This window comes from Bufo bufo, chromosome 5 (genome assembly GCF_905171765.1).
Source record: "Bufo bufo chromosome 5, aBufBuf1.1, whole genome shotgun sequence".
NCBI lineage: Eukaryota > Metazoa > Chordata > Amphibia > Anura > Bufonidae > Bufo > Bufo bufo.
This window is the reverse complement of record NC_053393.1, coordinates 494,110,843-494,117,852: the sequence shown is the minus strand read 5'-3', so window position 1 is coordinate 494,117,852 and position 7,010 is coordinate 494,110,843.

Here is a 7,010-nt window from a genome sequence, read left to right as displayed (position 1 = left end):
GCTGTACCTCATATGGATTACTGCTGCATCAGAGTAAAGACAAGTTTGAATTATATTCCAAGTCTGGATCTCATTCATTGCTACCAAGTTCCTCAATTACTCCTACTAGCAACACTCATTTATTGCAAGTGAGCCAGGACCCAGGAGTCCAGCCGTACCAAGGAAGGAGACACCGTTAACACTATACCTACTACTACACAGAGACATTACCCCACTCTGGCATTCCTAACCTGGTACGTGAGTTGCAACACCTTAAAGGGCCCTGTGACTGTACCCTGCGCACGCTGCAATTGGCGTCACAACCAAAAACTCTTAACTATCATTTACACCTGACCCAGTCATTGCATATTATAGCATCAGTGTGCATAACCCCAATCCGGCTTACTGCAAAAAGGAACGCCGTATGGGTTCTGGAAGGCAGATTTTGATGGCCTTTTTTTATTTGGCACCATGTCCCATTTGAAGCCCCCCTGATGCACCCCTAGAGTAAAAACTCCATTAAAGCGACCCCATCTAAGAAACTACACCCCTCAAGGTATTCAAAACTGATTTTACAAAAATTTATTAATCCTTTAGGTGTTCCTCAACAGTTTATGGCAAATGGAAATAAAATTTCAGAATTTCAATTTCGGGTAACCTTGCTTCACAAAAATGTAATATAGATAAACCAAAAATCATATGTACCCTAAAAATAGTCCCAACAAAACTGTCACCTTATCCCGTAGTTTCCAAAATGGGGTCACTTTTATGGAGTTTCTACTCTAGGGGTGCATCAAGGGGGCTTCAAACGGGACATGGTGTAAATAAACCAGTCCAGCAAAATCTGCCTTCCAAAAACCACACGGCGCACCTTTCCCTCCGTGTGCCCGTAAAGTAGTTTACAGCCACATATGGGGTGTTTCTGCAAACTACAGAATCGGGGCAATAAATAAAGCATTTTGTTTGGCTGTTAACCCTTGATTTCTTACTGGAAAAAATGGATTAAAATGAAATTTAAGAATTTAAATTTTTTGGCAATTTTCCATCTCCATTTGCCAATAACTCTTGTGCAACACCTAAAGGGTTAACAGAGTTTGTAAAATCAGTTTTGAATACCTTGAGGGGTGTAGTTTCTTAGATGGGGTCACTTTTATGGAGTTTCTACTCTAGGGGCGCATCAGGGGGGCTTCAAATGGGACATGGTGTAAATAAACCAGTCCAGCAAAATCTACCTTCCAAAGACCACACGGCGCACCTTTCCCTCTACGCCCTACTGTGTGGCCGTACAGTAGTTTACGGCCACATATGGAATGTTTCTGCAAACGACAGAATCGGGGCAATAAATATAGCATTTTGTTTGGCTGTTAATGCTTGCTTTGTTACTGGAAAAAATAGATTAAAATGGAAACTGTTCAAAAAAAATTACAGGGGCTGTTATGCTAATATACTGTAAACTACTGTATAGTGTCCTCTGTGGGAGGCGTATCGTCATCGTCCTGTGTTTCCCCCCAGCCACGCACCAGTGATGGGCCCGAGCTGCTTTGGGTGCCACCCCGCTGTGAACATGCTTCATCCTCATCCTCCTCCACCTCCTCCTCATCCTCGTCCTCCTCGTCCTCCAGTAGTGGGCCCTGTCTGGCCACATTTGTACCTGGCCTCTGTTGTTGCAAAAAACCTCCCTCTGAGTCACTTTGAAGAGACTGACCTGAAAGTGCTAAAAATGACCCCTCTTCCTCCTCTTCCTCCTGGGCCACCTCCTCTTCCATCATCGCCCTAAGTGTTTTCTCAAGGAGACATAGAAGTGGTATTGTAACGCTGATAACGGCGTCATCGCCACTGGCCATGTTGGTGGAGTACTCGAAACAGCGCAACAGGGCACACAGGTCTCGCATGGAGGCCCAGTCATTGGTGGTGAAGTGGGTCTGATCCGCAGTGCGACTGACCCGTGCGTGCTGCAGCTGAAACTCCACTATGGCCTGCTGCTGCTCGCACAGTCTGTCCAGCATATGCAAGGTGGAGTTCCACCTGGTGGGCACGTCGCATATGAGGCGGTGAGCGGGAAGGCCGAAGTTACGCTGTAGCGCAGACAGGCGAGCAGCGGCAGGGTGTGAACGCCGGAAGCGCGAACAGACGGCCCGCACTTTATGCAGCAGCTCTGACATGTCGGGGTAGTTGCAAATGAACTTCTGCACCACCAAATTCAGCACATGTGCCAGGCAAGGGATGTGCGTCAAACCGGCTAGTCCCAGAGCTGCAACGAGATTTCGCCCATTATCGCACACCACCAGGCCGGGCTTGAGGCTCACTGGCAGCAACCACTCGTCGGTCTGTTGTTCTATACCCCGCCACAACTCCTGTGCGGTGTGGGGCCTGTCCCCCAAACATATGAGTTTCAGAATGGCCTGCTGACGTTTACCCCGTGCTGTGCTGAAGTTGGTGGTGAAGGTGTGTGGCTGACTGGATGAGCAGGTGGAAGAAGAGGAGGAGGAAGCTGAGTAGGAGGAGGAGGAGACAGGAGGCAAAGAATGTTGCCCTGCGATCCTTGGCGGCGGAAGGACGTGCGCCAAATAGCTCTCCGCCAGGGGCCCAGCCGCCACTACATTTACCCAGTGTGCAGTTAGGGAGATATAGCGTCCCTGGCCGTGCTTACTGGTCCACGTATCTGTGGTTAGGTGGACCTTGCCACAGATGGCGTTGCGCAGTGCACACTTGATTTTATCGGACACTTGTTTGTGCAGGGAAGGCACGGCTCTCTTGGAGAAGTAGTGGCGGCTGGGAACAACATACTGTGGGACAGCAAGTGACATGAGCTGTTTGAAGCTGTGTGTGTCCACCAGCCTAAATGACAGCATTTCATAGGCCAGTAGTTTAGAAATGCTGGCATTCAGGGCCAGGGATCGAGGGTGGCTAGGTGAGAATTTACGCTTTCTCTCAAATGTTTGGGAGATGGAGAGCTGAACGCTGCCGTGTGACATGGTTGAGATGCTTGGTGACGCAGGTGGTGGTGTTGGTGGTACATCCCATGTTTGCTGGGCGGCAGGTGCCAACGTTCCTCCAGAGGCGGAGGAAGAGGCAGAGGCGGCGGCAGCAGCAGCAGAAGAGGCCGAGGCGGCGGCAGCAGCAGAAGAGGCCGAGGCGGCAGCAGCAGAAGAGGTAGCAGGGGGAGCCTGAGTGACTTCCTTGTTTTTAAGGTGTTTACTCCACTGCAGTTCATGCTTTGCATGCAGGTGCCTGGTCATGCAGGTTGTGCTAAGGTTCAGAACGTTAATGCCTCGCTTCAGGCTCTGATGGCACAGCGTGCAAACCACTCGGGTTTTGTCGTCAGCACATTGTTTGAAGAAGTGCCATGCCAGGGAACTCCTTGAAGCTGCCTTTGGGGTGCTCGGTCCTAGATGGCGGCGGTCAGTAGCAGGCGGAGTCTCTTGGCGGCGGGTGTTCTGATTTTGCCCACTGCTCCCTCTTTTGCTACGCTGTTGGCTCGGTCTCACCACTGCCTCTTCCTCCGAACTGTGAAAGTCAGTGGCACGACCTTCATTCCATGTGGGGTCTAGGACCTCATCGTCCCCTGCATCGTCTTCCACCCAGTCTTGATCCCTGACCTCCTGTTCAGTCTGCACACTGCAGAAAGACGCAGCAGTTGGCACCTGTGTTTCGTCATCATCAGAGACGTGCTGAGGTGGTATTCCCATGTCCTCATCATCAGGAAAAATAAGTGGTTGTGCGTTAGTGCATTCTATCTCTTCCACCCCTGGGGAAGGGCTAGGTGGATGCCCTTGGGAAACCCTGGCAGCAGAGTCTTCAAACAGCATAAGAGACTGCTGCATAACTTGAGGCTCAGACAGTTTCCCTGATATGCATGGGGGTGATGTGACAGACCGATGGGCTTGGTTTGCATGCGCCATCTGTGCGCTTTCTGCAGAAGACTGGGTGGGAGATAATGTGAACGTGCTGGATCCACTGTCGGCCACCCAATTGACTAATGCCTGTACCTGCTCAGGCCTTACCATCCTTAGAACGGCATTGGGCCCCACCAAATATCGCTGTAAATTCTGCTGGCTACTGGGACCTGAGGTAGTTGGTTCACTAGGACGTGTGGCTGTGGCAGAACGGCCACGTCCTCTCCCAGCACCAGAGGGTCCACTAACACCACCACGACCATGTCCACGTCCGCGTCCCTTATTAGATGTTTTCCTCATTGTTCCCGTTCACCACAATTTTGAGAATGGCAAATTTGGGAATGCTTTTTCAACCCAGAACAAAAAGTCTGCTTTTACGGTCACTACAAATAACTTGACCAGCTAAAACACTGCAGATTTGGTTGAATAGAGATGTGAGACCTGTTTTTTTTTGCGCTGTGTGACAGTTATAGGTTTAATCACAGAATGACACTTCTATCAGCACGCTAGCGTGTGTCTTAGGTTTTTCTGAATGACACTATCAATAGCTTCAATGTAAGATTTTCTTTTTGGGATAGATTTCAAGTAGGCCTCAAATACCACAAACTAGTTATTTTCAGAATGGCAAATTTTGGAATGCTTTTTCAACCCAGAACAAAAAGTCTACTTTGACGGTCACTACAAATAACTTGACCAGCTAAAACTGTGCAGATTTGGTTGAATAGAGATGTGAGACCTGTTTTTTTTTGCGCTGTGTGACAGTTATAGGTTTAATCACAGAATCACACTTCTATCAGCACGCTAGCGTGTGTCTTAGGTTTTTCTGAATGACACTATCAATAACTTCAATGTAAGATTTTCTTTTTGGGATAGATTTCAAGTAGGCCTCAAATACCACAAACTAGTTATTTTCAGAATGGCAAATTTGGGAATGCTTTTTCCACCCAGAACAAAAAGTCTGCTTTGACGGTCACTACAAATAACTTGACCAGCTAAAACTGTGCAGATTTGGTTGAATAGAGATGTGAGACCTGTTTTTTTTTGCGCTGTGTGACAGTTATAGGTTTAATCACAGAATGACACTTCTATCAGCACGCTAGCGTGTGTCTTAGGTTTTTCTGAATGACACTATCAATAACTTCAATGTAAGATTTTCTTTTTGGGATAGATTTCAAGTAGGCCTGAAATACCACAAACTAGTTATTTTCAGAATGGCAAATTTGGGAATGCTTTTTCAACCCAGAACAAAAAGTCTGCTTTGACGGTCACTACAAATAACTTGACCAGCTAAAACTGTGCAGATTTGGTTGAATAGAGATGTGAGACCTGTTTTTTTTTGCGCTGTGTGACAGTTATAGGTTTAATCACAGAATGACAATTCTATCAGGACGCTAGCGTGTGTCTTAGGTTTTTCTGAATGACACTATCAATAACTTCAATGTAAGATTTTCTTTTTGGGATAGATTTCAAGTAGGCCTGAAATACCACAAACTAGTTATTTTCAGAATGGCAAATTTGGGAATGCTTTTTCAACCCAGAACAAAAAGTCTGCTTTGACGGTCACTACAAATAACTTGACCAGCTAAAACTGTGCAGATTTGGTTGAATAGAGATGTGAGACCTGTTTTTTTTTGCGCTGTGTGACAGTTATAGGTTTAATCACAGAATGACAATTCTATCAGGACGCTAGCGTGTGTCTTAGGTTTTTCTGAATGACACTATCAATAACTTCAATGTAAGATTTTCTTTTTGGGATAGATTTCAAGTAGGCCTGAAATACCACAAACTAGTTATTTTCAGAATGGCAAATTTGGGAATGCTTTTTCAACCCAGAACAAAAAGTCTGCTTTGACGGTCACTACAAATAACTTGACCAGCTAAAACTGTGCAGATTTGGTTGAATAGAAATGTCAGGTCTATTTTTTAGGCACTGGGTGACAGGCTCAACTTGCCCCTGATGTAATATATGGCCAAAAAATAACCACACTGTTGATGGTTAAATGCACTTGGGTGACACAGGCTCAGCCTGCAGCTGATGTAGTATATGGCCAAAAAATAATCAGACTGTTGATGGTTAAATGCACTTGGGTGAAACAGGCTCAGCCTGCAGCTGATGTAGTATATGGCCAAAAAATAACCAGACTGTTGATGGTTAAATGCACTTCGGTGACACAGGCTCAGCCTGCAGCTGATGTAGGATATAGCACAAAATAACCACACTATCGATGGTTAAATACACTTGGTGATAGCTCGTGCTGGCGCACCACAAGTCACAAAATGGCCGCCGATCACCCCAGAAAAAAAGTGATCTAAAAACGCTCTGGGCAGCCTCAAAAAAGTGAGCAAGTCAATAATAGCACTTCAATGATCCACAGCTGCAGATCGATCACAGAATGAAGTCTTTTGGAGGAGTTAATCTGCCTAATCTCGCCCTAACGTCGCAGCTGCAACCTCTCCCTATGCTTGAATCAGCAGAGTGACGTGCAGCGCTACGTGACCCAAGCTTATATAGAGGCTGGGTCACATGCTGCACTGGCCAATCACAGCCATGCCAATAGTAGGCAAGGCTGTGATGGCCTCTTGGGGCAAGTAGTATGACGCTTGTTGATTGGCTGCTTTGCAGCCTTTCAAAAAGCGCCAAGAAACCGCCGAACACCGAACCCGAACCCGGACTTTTACGAAAATGTTCGGGTTCGGGTCCGTATAAACGGACACCCCAAAATTCGGTACGAACCCGAACTATACAGTTCGGGTTCGCTCATCCCTAGTTAAAAGCCATTCTATTTTAGTCAACGTGTTAGGCACTGTTCACACTGTTTCATGACCTCCATTTACAATGGAAGTCATGATGCTTTGTAGGCCATTGTGAGCTTAAAGACAAGGGTTCTCTGAACCTGGGCTAGCTCTCAGGAGCTAGCACATGTAGGTCTTCACAGTAGCTCAGCTAGACTTAGACTGATCAACCGGGTCCATCTCCTGGCAATCTAACACAGTTTGCCAAGTTGTTAACCATATTGTCATGGATCAGCAGATGTGAACCCACTGTGCCACTGACTAGCAATACTCGGGAGGGGAGTAACTAAGCAACTACACAGATTTCACTAGAGCCTCAGATGGTGAGGATAGCCCACTAGA